Below are 14,080 nucleotides of genomic sequence, written 5' to 3'. Positions count from 1 at the left end.
CATGTGAGGCAAGCACTCTACCAACTGAACTATACCCCAAGCCCCATAAACTTTCTTTTAAATAAAAAAGTGAATATTCTTAATAAGGAAAGGGAAAATCATATACTGATGTGTATAAGAAATATGATAAAAACTATTTAAAGAACAAATCTTGTACCCGCAAAATTGTGAAAAAAGAAAAAGAAATTAATGCTAGCTTTGCTGTCCCACAGACACGTCAAACTGTACAGGTTATGGCCGGATTGTGTCATAAAAGAAAAGGCACTAAATTTGTGTGTGTGTGTGTGTGTATACACTATAGAAAAAAACAGTATATGTAGGGTTTGGTAATATTCATGGTTTCAGGCAAGCGCTAGGAGTTTTGAACTGTATTCTCAATGAATAAAGGAAATTATCATGACAAGAATGAATCCTAATGTCAACTATGCAACTTGATAATGATGTATCAAGTTTGCTTCAAGAATTAGGAAGAAATTTAGCACTCTGGTGGATTGAAAACGATGGGGGTGCTACACTGTGTGACAGACAAAGAATACAGGGAAACTGCACTTTTGCACTCAATTTTGCTGTGAAAACAAAACCTTTCTTGAAAATAAAGTCTACTTGTCACATTCAGACTAACAACACGGACTTGAATAAGCGTGCAGTTGTCAAATCAACTTGTGCATAATATGGAATATTTTTAAAAACACTATCACATGTAAACTATGCTAAAACATTTTAGGATCTCACAACCTCTGCACATAAAATGAGAAGAATTGAGTGTGAGTGAGCAATACTAAGATTATAAATGATATTAGAACAAAAAAAATCACTGAGAAATTTTATCACAGGTTAACAAAATTGATGATCCACAGACACAATTCAGCTGTTTGCTTATATTTTCATCCTGCTGTAATTTCTTTTCATTGCAGTTGAAATTTCTTTACATGGTATGTTAGCTTCTTATCCCTGTGATCAAATATCTGAGAAAAACAACTTAAAAGAGGAAAGGTTTATTTTGTATCATGGTTTCAATCCATGGTCAGCTGGCTTCATTGTTCTTAGGCTTGTAGTGAGAAGAAACATCACATCGTGGTAGAGGAACAAGATTGAGGAAGGCTGTTTATCTAATGTCAACCTGAAAACCGAGAGAGCAAGATATGGACAAGACAGATCCTTTAAGGAAAAACCACCAGTGATGTACTTTCTCCAATTGGGCCCAGCTACTACAGTTTTCACCACCTTCCAAGAATGTTATCAAATTATGAATCTATAAATGGATTAGTCCACTGATGAGGTAAGAGCTCTCATGTACAATTACATTTCCAAAGACTCACCTGTAAACATTGCTGCACTGGGGCGAAGCATGATAGTGAGGACCAGACAGCCATGATTCAGGCTGGCGCATTAGCAACTCTTTGGGGGAGACACATAGTAGCATCTCTTGCATTTTCCAGGGAGTCCATGGCCATTAGTTACCTAAGCAGTGAGTGTTAGTGTTGTCCTTTATGGAGTGAGTCCTGACAAACACAAGGTCCTCTTTTGTGAAAGGTGGGGTAGTCTGCATCTGTCATGGAGATCATGAGGTCTTTGGTTAAAAAGGCAGTCAGTCCTTTGTAGAGCAGATCACTGAGGGCTATGGTGGCACTCACAGTATGGCTCATAACAGATGATTCCTGCTCTTCCTTTCTTTGTTCCTGGCCATTTTCAGATGTTCCTGTTATGCCAATCTCCCTAGCAATCCTTTCGGTGCAGTTATTTTCTATATTTTTTTCTCCACTCTGTTGTTTTAGGTCTTAATTGAACTTTTGATCTGAGTTTGTTTTATAGTTTTGCTCAATACTTTGTATTTTACTGATTGTCTATGAAATATTGTGATATCAGTTATTGAGAAAGAGGTATTGAAATCCCCCAATACTACTTTCAGATCAATTTCTTTTGTCTTATAGTTACATTAGTTTTTGCTTTATGTTTCTGAAGCTTTCTTATTAGTACAGAAGTTTCAGATTGCTGTTTTATTGATCAATTGACCTCCTTATATTAAAAAACAATCAATTTTCTTCCAAGTAAATTCTTTTCTTTTAAAATTCAATGTCTGATTCTGATGTTTTCATAGTCCCCATAGACCTCTTCTGTTTAGTATTAACATGACTCATGGCTACCCAGTGAATTCTCCAGTGTGGGATCTAGACTCCCTCCTGTGGTATTTTGATAGTGTTTTATTGCAAAGGAAACCCTTGAAATACTGTTCAGAGATTTCTTCTATTGCCTGTTGAATGATGAATTGAAACAATTTGCAGGGAATTAAAAAAAAAAAAACACTTGCTCTCAGAAAGACAAACGAACATTGTCTAAACATTAGGAAAATATATTTGAATTAAACCCCTAAATTTTCTACTGAGTAAAATTAAAAAGTTAAAATTTGTTGGAAGTACAATTTTCATCACTGATGTGAACAAGTATATAAATCCATCTTAAATTAAGTTAATGAGCACAGTCTGTTTCATTTTCCTTTGCTTAGGCGAAATAAATTATCATTTACATTAAAACAAACTGTTTTCTCTTGATTCCAACTTCCTAATATCAATATTAAAAATACAGTAATTCTTTTCAATTCACCAGACTGTTACTGAAATCTAATTATTTGTTTTCTTTCTTTATGAGATTAAAAAGTAGATCCCCACAAACAAACAAACAAAACCCATATTTTAGTGAAAAAAAGCCAGATGCAGCCTTATTAAAATAAAGTTTTTTGTCTTTGAAGAAAAGTTCAACATTTGCATCAAAGAAACATGAGGAAATGGTGATTCAGCCACTGGCAGTCTAGATGGTAGCCCTTCTGCCTCTCTTGAACCTTCTCCAATCTATAAGCTCATGCATCTTTTGTGATCTACATACAGTGGCCTGAAACTACCAGATCTTTCTGGATGGTTCATGGAAAGAACCTAGATCCCAAGCAGTGAGAGTTGCCTATGCTCCAAACTCCTCCAGGTAGAAATTTGGTCCAGGGAGCTCCACCTGCTCTCTTACACCATCTTCTCACTGGATCTGCTGTAAACTAGTGAATGAGCATGGTTAGACTGAGCCATATCCACTGAAGCTTACTGAGGAAAAGCCCAGAAAGCTGAGTCTGGTTTCACATGTACCCTTAAGTATGAGATTCATCACTACTCTGGTCACTGCCCAGGCCTGCAGCTTGGTCTGCTTATAGACTGTGTACTCTTTTTGTCATAAGCAGCACAGGTTGGGTGATTATGTGCCACAGTTATTCCATTTTATCTCTAGTCCACATTAGCATAGAAAAGATAATTGCTATATATAGTTTCCATGTATCATAAAAACTCCCTGAGGTGTTGAGTCTTATCACTTTTTGTGCCCTCAAGTCCCAAAAGTGTTATATATGAGATAAATTAATTGATCTAGTGAGCATAAAGAATATAATGATAGGTCTTTACATGTAGATAATAATAAACCTAACATTATTACCTAGAAATTCAGGGGTCATCAAGGGCTTTAATTTAGATTACTTAATTTGGTGACTATAGAAAACCTGAGGGTAGGTTTCCTAAACTCTAGCATCAAGAAAACAAGTTCTGCCTCATATATGCATAAATGATAATCTTGAATAAACCACAGCTTAGATTCTCATGTTTCTTAACTATCTAAGTGGCTGACAATGTACCATCAGCCTTAATTTAACACTAAATTGGAAATAATTGCAGCATCTATATCATCAGATTAAATGCAATTTATAGACTAGCCATATGGAAAACACAGGTACAAGAAATGGTCACCTGAAATTCAAATACTAAATAATAATCATCATTATTTATCTTCAGGAATGAATTCTGACTTAAATTTTATTTTAAGAAAGATAAGACTACATTACTTTAATGTTAGCCTTTCTTGCTAAAATCATATGTAAGCATGATAATTTTTAAGCAATAAATAAATAATCTGTAAACTTAAAAAATATGTTTCAAGTGGAATAAATGGGCAATAGGACTGAAGAAGAATTTGTGGGACAAGACTGGAGGTCCTCAATGGTTAGAGGGCAGTAAAAGGTAAGCTCTTGTCACCTGAGCTTTGAGGAGAGGGACTGTATCCCTATATGCACACACATATTTTATGAAAACTGTAGGGCCAACAGTGATGTCTTGAGGCATTATATCTTGGTCCAACCTAACTGAATATGAAAGGCAAGCAGTGACAAGTCAGAGAAAGTAGCTGACTTAAAGATGTGAGGCTGTTTAATAATCTCCTGGGGACCTGACAGACCAGGTCTTTGGATCTGTGGGTGTTAAGGGCCTAGAACAAAACTACAAAGTAACAAAAAATTAGGTAAGATCATAGATGAAGTGGGAATTTCTTACTGACAGGATAAGTGTATGTGAACTGTTGGTAAAGTATCTGTTTCTTCCTTAATTTTTCTTTGATTTCTTGACAAATACTGCTCTCTTGTGGACCTAGAGAAAATATTAGTATTAGCATTTTGTTGTTCTTTTAAATTATATATGACAGTAGAATGTATGGAGTATATCTGATTCTAATTAGTATTGCAGTCCTATGGATATATATATATATATATATATATATATATATATATATATATATATGATATTGAGATTCACTGAGGTATATTCACATACATACCTAGGAAAGTTATGTCAGATTCATTCCACTGTCTTTCCTATACCCATCCCCACTCCTTTCCCTTTATTCCCCTTTGTCTAATCCACTGAACTTTTAGGGAACATTAAAATGCTGGATTTCATATTCCTGCTTTCAAATGCAGCCCATATATTTTTTTTCTTTCTTTTAGATAAAAGAATTTGTGTAGATTTAGTAGATATCTGTATTTTCATATGCATTTAGTTAATGGGTATATTATGTTTCATTTTACTTCTGTATTATCTGGGGTGAAAACTGAGAGTGAAGACTGACACATTTCCATAAATTAGTTGAGCATTTCTACTAGTTTTTAAGTATTTTAATACTAGTATATTTTCATTTAAATATACTCACTTTGGCTAGTTAGGGTTTATTTAGTTTAGTGATTGTACATCCCAATGCATACTTAAAGACGTAAATACCTACTCTTTTTTTCTTTGGATCATAATTTAAGAAATTTCACTGGTTAACATCAGGAGAAGAGAAATGGATTCCAAGTTTTCCTGTGACTTTAGCCTGATTTAGGAGGCAAAATAAACCCTAGTATTATGTATAATTAAAATGAATTAATTAAAAAAACTTCAAAGGTAAAAATGTTTATTTTTTTCTTTCCCAGGTTTGTGAGATTTTTGCCTAGCTCCTGAAAGACAGCCTGAGCTAGTGGAAGAGTCCAGGTTTCCTGAGAAAACTCAGTACTTCCTCCCATCTTTGAGGGAGACTCCCAACTAGCATGTAGCCTTGGGCAGGAGAGTTTTTTTTTTTTTTTTTTCAGTTCTGTCATTAAAAACCTCCAGGCACATTCAGGACTGTCATTTTAAATAATTTAATGATCTAGTCTTTTTCAAAATTAATATTGTCATTATTATTAGAAGTTGGAAATTAAGCAAGATATCCTTACTGAGGATTAAGCTATAAAACAGGATGAATCAAGTTTTAGGGAAAGAGAATAAAAAGAGAGTGAGAGAAAAAAAATAGAGAGGAAGGAAGGGAAGGGGCCAAATAAGCAATGAAGCCTACAACACTTTGCAGAAAATAGCATTTGTTCCAGAAATTCAGAGAAATTTGGTACTACCATATTTAAAAATCGTGATGATATATAAAATAGTCTATTAAAGTGGAATATATTTATAAAATGAAGATGGGTGAGTGATATAAGTCAGTGGTAGATTGGTTGTCCAACACACAGGAGACCCTGGATTTAATCTCTGGTACCACAAAACAAATAAACAAGCACATGGTAAGATAAATAGGAAATTGCAGATGAAGGTGTTTTCTCAAATTCTTTTCTAGCATTTCCCAAGAGTGGGAATACATTGAAATATCAATGTAAATATCTGATCTCATTATTAAAAATGTATTCCAAGAGCTGGGGCTGTAGCTCAGTGGCAGAATGCTTGCCTTGCACATGTGAGGCACTGGGTTTTATCCTCAGCACCATATAAAAGCAAACAAATAAAATAAAGACATGCTGTCCATCTACAACTACAAAAAAAATCTTAAAAATATATACCAATGTGTGTAGGGGAATCAGACTACTCCATCATAAGGTCATCAAGTATCAACATCACATTATTTACTTCTCTTAGGCTAAATTGTGATTTATCAAATAATCTTCCAATAATTTGTTTTTTCATAGTTTTCTGAAATAAAACTGAAAATGGTCTTACAGATATTACTAGTTTATATTTGATGGATATATCTTTTTATATTAATAAATATAGATTCTAACATGTTAATACCTTTTAAATTTAACTAGGTTTATTTGACATCCTTGAGACTCATCAAGGCAATATATCTGTTCTCCAAATTTGAGAGCACAAACACAAACCAAGATAACTTTATTTACCTAATGTCACCCTGTAAAGAGCAATCTGTTCCATGATGACAGCTTTATTCACAGGGTACCTTTCCCTCCCCTCCTAAAATTTTGTTATAACCATTATAGTAATATCTATGTCTTGTATTTATTTCTACTCTTAAACAATTTAGAGCAAAATTAGCTAAGTGTTTTCAGTGTTAAGAGAACTTCTACCAGAGGTTTAAATAATTGAGTAGAAAAAATAGTGAATCCAAACAGTAAATATGATCCGGAAGAACAACAAAACTTATTCCTCTTATCTATCTGTACCATATACCCTTTTACCAACATTTCTCCTTTTACTATCCACCTCCAGTCTCCCACTCCCTAGCTTCCCAACATGTTACTCTTAAGCTAAGTTCAACATTTTTAGATTTCACTTGTAAGTGAAATCAGAGCATTTGTTCCTCTGTGTCTGAGATATTTCACTTAATATATTATCCTGTGGATTCATCCTCATTATCATAATTGAGAGAAATTTCCTGATTTTTTAAGACTGAATAACACACACACACACACATACATACATACATATATCTCATGTATGTGTGTGTGTATATGTGTGTGTGTATATATACATATATGTATGTATGTATGTATATGTATATAAATACAGACAGAATATTTTCATACCTTGGCTATTGTGAGTGGTGCTGAAATGAATATGCTGTGCATTCTCTTTCACATACTGATTGTTATGACTTAGATATGAAGTGCCCCTCCAAAACTCATGTGTTAGACAATCCAAGAAAGTTTATAAAGTGAAATGACTGAGCTATGAGAACCTTAACCTAACCAGTACATTAATCCAGTTTAATGGATTATCTGGGTGGTAACCATAGGTGGGTAGGGTATGGCTGGAGGAGGTAGGTCATTTGAGATGTACTTTTGGGATATATGTTTCATCCCTGGTGAGGGGAGCACTCTCTTTTCTTCCTTGTGGCCACGTCCTAAACCACTTTCTTTTTTTTTTTTTTTTTTTTTAAAGAGAGAGTGAGAGAGGAGAGAGAGAGAGAGAGAGAGAATTTTTAATATTTATTTTTTTTTTTAGTTCTCGGCGGACACAACATCTTTGTTGGTATGTGGTGCTGAGGATCGAACCCGGGCCGCACGCATGCCAGGCGAGCGCGCTACCGCTTGAGCCACATCCCCAGCCCCCTAAACCACTTTCATCAACCATTTCCTTTCACTGTGAGGTTCTGCCTCATCTTCGGCACAGAGAAATGGAATTGGCCGTCTATGAACTGAGACCTCTGAAATCATGACTGCCAAATAAATGTTTCTCCTCTAAAATTCTTCTTCCTAGGTCTTTTGATCACAGTGACAAAAAAGCTGAGTAAACTCTGATTTCATCTTCTTTGAGTTTATATACTATAGTGAAATGGCTGAATCATACGATAATTCTATTTTGGGGAGTTTTGAAGAACCTGCATATGTTACTATAGTTAATAATGTATTTTGCATTTCAAAATAGCTAACTGTGAGAATTATAAGTGTTTTCACCACACGGAAAGGAAGATTACTTGAGTTGTTGGTTATTGCTAATTACACTGATTTGATCATTCCACAGTCTATACACGTAGCAAAACATCTATTTGAGGTCAGGTGCAGTGGTGCATTCCTGTAATCCCAGCAGCTCCAGAGGCTGAGGCAGGAGGATTGTGAGTTCTAAGCTAGTCTCAGCAATTTAGTGAGACCCTAAGGAATTTATTGAGACCCGGTCTCTAAATAAAATATAAAGAGGGCTAGGGATGTGGCTCTGAGGTTAAGCATCCCTGGGTTCAATCCCTGGTGTCAAACAAACAAAATACCAAAATATATCTATTTGAAGCTCATAAATATATACAGTTATTTTTCAGTTAAAAATAAAATAAAACTTTTAAAAAACAGTACCATATCAAAAATCAGCACACTTATGCTAATTTTCTTTAAACTTTCTGAAGCTACATCTTTAGCAATTAGACTTCTGAAAATTGAATATTGGATTAAGAATTGGAAAATATTAAAATAGTCCACTTATCAAATACATTATTTTAAACCCCCCAAAATACGAGGACTTGAAAAAAATTTCTGTGACAGCACAATGATTAAACTAATTCTTTATCTTTCTAAAAAGGAAAAAAGAAAACACAAAGGAAGTCATCAGTTGACTTAGAAATTCAGTTTCTCTACAGGCTCTACCTTTTAAAAATTTCAATTAACTGGGGAGTACACTTTATGCTATAAGATCAATTTTGTTGCATCCGGGTAGTTAACAAGAAGGGAAATGGTAGAGGGCAAGATGCTATTGGCAAAGTTGGTAGAAAACTTTTAATGAGAATCCTAATGTTCCAAAATAATTCATAAACTTGGCAAAGTAGCATCTTGGGAATAATTTAGTCTAGAAATATATCAGTTCTCTGATAAAGGAAAATGTGAGTTCATAAAACTGTCAGAATGTGATACAACTGAATCCTTCAATCTGAGGCATTGATCTGCATGAAGGTAGCACCATGTCCTCCAACTGTTTCAGGGTTTCATATTGGATTAAATTTATATATTAATTTGTTTTTAAAAATACATGTTATATGAAGATGGCCTAAAAGATGACATGGCATTCAGATAAACCACACACTTTATTTTCAAACATTTCAAAGTAGATACTTTATTGTTTTCAAACTAAAAGGATTATTTGTAAACCAATTATTGTTTAAATCAATAAGCTTTATGTTGGGGGAGAATTTTTGGCTCGCAGCAAAACTGTGTTACAATTAATGAACCCATATTGACACACCACTTCCAAAGCCCATAGTTTACATCAAAGATGAAAGCTCTTGATGTTGCAAAATCTTTGGGTGTTGGGCAATATATAATGACATGTATCTCCTATTATTTTATCATACAGAATAAGTTAATTTCTTCAGAAATTTTTTGTGTTCTGCTTATTCACCACAGCCTCTTCTCTGGATATCAATGACCTTTTCTCTGTTTTTATAAAGTTGTCTTTCCAGTGTCATGCTGTACAAAGCATACAGTATGCCACTTTCTCATATTGGTATCATTTATCTATTAATATGAAACTTAAATTTCCTCCATGCCTTTTTGTCATTTGACAATCATTTCTTTGTGCTGAATAATATTCCACTGTTTGCATGTACCCGGTATATCCACTCAGTACTGAAGGATATTTTGGTTGTTTCTAAATTTTGACAATTATATATAAAGCTTCTATAAAACTTTATATCCAGATTTTTTGTGTGGGCATAAGTGGTCAGCTCATTTGGGTAAATTCTAAGAAGTATGGTAGCTGGCTTGTATGGTAAACATATATTTATAATGAGACAGGGTATCCATGAGTTGCTAAGGGCTCACTAATTTGCTGAGGCTGGCTTTGAACTCGTGATCCTCCTGCCTCAGCCTGTGGAAGCCCTGGGATTAAAGGCGTGCACCACTGCACCTACCCAGAGTGGTAACAATTTTCATTTTCACCAGCAATGAGTGAGTGTTCCTGTTGCTCTGCAAACTTAATCAACATTTGGTATTGTCAACACTTTAGATTTCAGGTATTCTAATGGGCATGTAATGGTCTCATTTTTTTCAATATGCAATTTCCTAATGATGTGATATTGATTATCTTTTTATATACTTAATTTTCATTAGTATTTTTTCTCTGATGAAAAGTCTATTGAGGATTTTTGCCCATTTTTAACCAGTTTTTCCGTTTCTAGTGCATACTTTTAAGAATTTGTTGTACATTTTTTAATAATAGTCCTTTATCAATTATGTCTTTAACAAATATTTCTCCCAATCTCAGGCTTTTTTATTATTCTCTTGACATTATCTTTATCTGCATAGAGATTTTAACTAAATGCAACTTAGCAATTCTTTATTTCATGTTTTACATTTTGATGTTTTATCTAAAAAGTCATCACCATATCCAAGGTCATTTAGGTTTTGTACTATTTTGTCTTTTAGGAGATTTAAAGTTTTGCATATTGTATTTAGGTTGATTATCCACTTTGATTTAGTTTTGTGGAGAGAGTATTGTCAATGTCTAGATTGAATTTTCCAATATTAATGCCCAGTTGTTTCAACACAATTTATTTCTTAAAAACTATTCTTTTTTCTTATTGTCTCTGCTCATTTGTCAAATCAGTTGATTCTGCTTATGTGGGTCGGTTTCTGGGTTCTCTATTTGTCTAGTATTTTTTTTTTACCAACACAATATTGTCTACTTATTGCATCTTTATCATAAATCTTGAAGTCAGGTAGTTTCAGTCCTCTGACTTTGTTCTCCTTCAGCATTGAGTTGAATATTCTGAGTATCTTACCTTTACATGTAATCTTTAAAATTAATTTGCTGATGTCCACAAAAAATGCTTTCTGAGATTTCAATTGGAATTTTACTGAATGCATACATCAATTTGGGACAAATTGAAATCTTGACAATATTGACTCCTCTTATTCAAAAACAAAAAATTTCCATTTATTTAGTTTTTCTGTAATATCTTTCCTCAGTTTTATAGTTTTCTTCATATAGATTGTGTACATATTTATCCTTAGATATTTATATTTGAGTTATAAATGCAAATCATAATTTGCTTTTAATTTCATATTTTACCTGTTGATTGCTGGTATATAAGTGAGAGATTGACTTACATAACCTTATATCCTGCAATCTTGGTATCTATTATAGTTTATTAGTTCCAGATGATTTTTTGTTCTTGTTTTTTGCTGATTCTTTCAAATTTCTTCCATAGATTGTCATGTTGTCTGGAAAGACAGTTTTATTTCTTCCTTTCTAGTTTGTATATCTTTCATTCATTTTCCTTTTCTTATTACCTTAGCTAGGATATCCAGTACAATGTTGAGAAGCAATGATAAGATGAAATATGCTTGCCTTTTCCCTGATGTTAGCAGGAAAGTTTTCAGTGTTTCACTATTTAGTTATGACAATAGTTGTAGTATTCTTTTGTAGATGTTCTTTATCAACTTGAGGAACCTTTTATTCCTTAGTTTGCTGAAAGATTTTAACATGAATGGGATTTGGATTCTGTCAAATGAATTTTCTACATCTATTGATATAATCATGAGATTTTCCTTCTTTAATGATACACTACATTAACTGATTTTCAAATGTTGAACCAATCTTATGTAGCTGGAATAAAACTCACTTGTAAGGAATAATACTTTTTTACATTGTTGGATTTTTATTAGGTATATTGTTTAACTACTTCTGCATGTATGGTCAGAAGAGATATTTATGTGAGGTTTTATTTTATTATAATATCTCTGTTTGGTTTTGTTATTAGGTAATGCATGAATTAGGAAGTGTTCCTTGCACTTTTGTCTTCTGAAAGAGATTGTAGAGATTAAGTATACTTTCTTAAATGTTTTGTAGAATTTGCCAGTGAACCCAAATGGACCTGTGCTTTCTAGATATAGATCAATTCAGATTGTCTATTTCTTGATGCTTGAGTATTTATAGATTTTCATTTTGAAGAATTTGATCCATTTCACATAGGTTATCCAATTTGTTGGCATATATTTTTCATGATATTCCTCAATAATTCTTTTAATGTCAGTGTTATCTGCAAGGATGTCTCTTCTCTCTCTTTTTATACAAGTGATTTATGTCTTTCTTTCTTTTTTCTTTGTTAGTCTATCTAGAACTTTATCAATTTTATTGATATTTTCAAGAAAACAGCTTTTGAATTTATTCATATTCTAAATGAATTTTGTTTTAATGTCATTGATTACTGCTTTAACTCACTCTTTCTTTCTTTCTTTCTTTCTTTCTTTCTTTCTTTCTTTCTTTCTTTCTTTCATTCTTTCTTTCTTTCTCTCTTCTTACTTATTTCTTTTCTCCCCCATTTACTTTGGATTTAATTTTCTCTTTTTGTACTTTCCTAAACTGGAAGTTCAGAGTCTTGAATTTTAGGTCCTTTTTTCTTTTCTAATATATGCACTCCCTGTTATTATTTCTCTGTAGGTACTTTTGCAGTGCATCTGATAGTTTTGATAAGCCATATTTTAATTTTCATTTAGTTAAAAATATGTATAACTTTCTCTTGAGTTTTATTCTTTAATCAAGTGTTACCGAAAAGTGTGCTATTTAGTTTCCAAATATCTGGGGAGTTTTTTTCAGTTATCTTTCTGCTATTGATTTCTAGTTTGATTCCTTTGTCAACAAAAGCATACATTATATAATTTCTACTTTTTTAGGCTTGTTAAATTTTGTTTCATTGCAAATCTTTTTGTTGATCTGGGCCAAAATTTCATCTGAGCTTGAGAAAAATGTGTAAACTGCTATTGTTTGATGAAGTCGTAGTTTATAGATGTCCATTTTATCCCATCAATTGATGGAGCTGTTTAGTTCAGCTGTGTCTACACTGATTTTCTATCTGCTGAATCTGTTCTCTTCTACTAAAGGAGTGTTAGAATCTACTATAATAGTAGATTCATCTGTTTCTTTTGGCAGTTCTATCAAGTTTTACCTCATGTATTTTAATGCTCTATTATGAGGCACAAACATGTTAAGGCTGTTATGTGTTCTTGGAATATTGACACATTTATCATTAGGCCCTTTATCCATGATAACTGGACTCATCCTGAAGTCTGCTCTGTTTGAAATTAATATACATCCTTTCATCGTTTTTTAAAAAAAACATGTTAGCATGGTGTGTATTTTCCCATCTTTTTACTTTCAGTATATATTTACTTTTATATTTGAAGTGGGTTTCTCATAGATAGCATATAGTTATGTATTGTTTTATTTAATCAAAACTGACAATCTCTATTCTTTAAACAACTCATGTTTAAAGAGACTTACTGACATAGTGAGAATAGAGCAATATGCCATATTTTCTACTGCTTTTTATTGCTTGCCATTGTTCTTTGTTATTATTTTTGCCTCCATACTTTTTATGCACTTTGTAGTCTTCAACAAGTATTTATGTGATTCAATTTTCTCTTCTTTCTTATCCTATTAATTTTTCTTCTCTTTTTATTTTTAAAAATTGTTGTCCTACAGTTTGCAATAAACATTTACAAATAATCTATTTTTTAAATAACACTATATTTCTTCACAGGATTTTCTTGCAACAAAAGATTTAAAAAATAATTTCTCTATCCTATCTTTTCTATTAATATTATTTATTTCACTATACATAAAGATGTATAAACCTTGTGTGTGTGTGTATGAGTGTGTGTGTGAGTGTGTGTGTGTGTATGTGTAATTAAATATATGGTGCCTATTGTATTTTTTTACTATATTTTATAATTTCTGTTGAAAGGTGGACTTGATGTACTGACCTTTAGTGATATGGTGGTAAGATGTGTGGGAGAAGGGAAGCATTTGACAATTGACTGATTATGTCTCAAACTTTTGTTGAGCCTGTGTATATGATTTATGAATTTCACCAGTGCTTCTCAGTCCCAACCTCCACCCCAACCCCCAGCCCTTATGTGAGATAGGATGCAGAGGGAATTGGGTTGTATTTTCCTTTTGCCATGATGAACATTATGAGGAACTAGATAGAGTTTGCATTTCCTTTCTCTCCAGTAAGTGAGTCTTTGATAAGATCTAAG

The sequence above is a fragment of the Spermophilus citellus genome (genome assembly GCF_964194105.1).
Source record: "Spermophilus citellus genome assembly, chromosome: 8".
Classification (NCBI taxonomy): Eukaryota; Metazoa; Chordata; class Mammalia; order Rodentia; family Sciuridae; genus Spermophilus; species Spermophilus citellus.
This window is presented reverse-complemented; position numbering follows the sequence as displayed.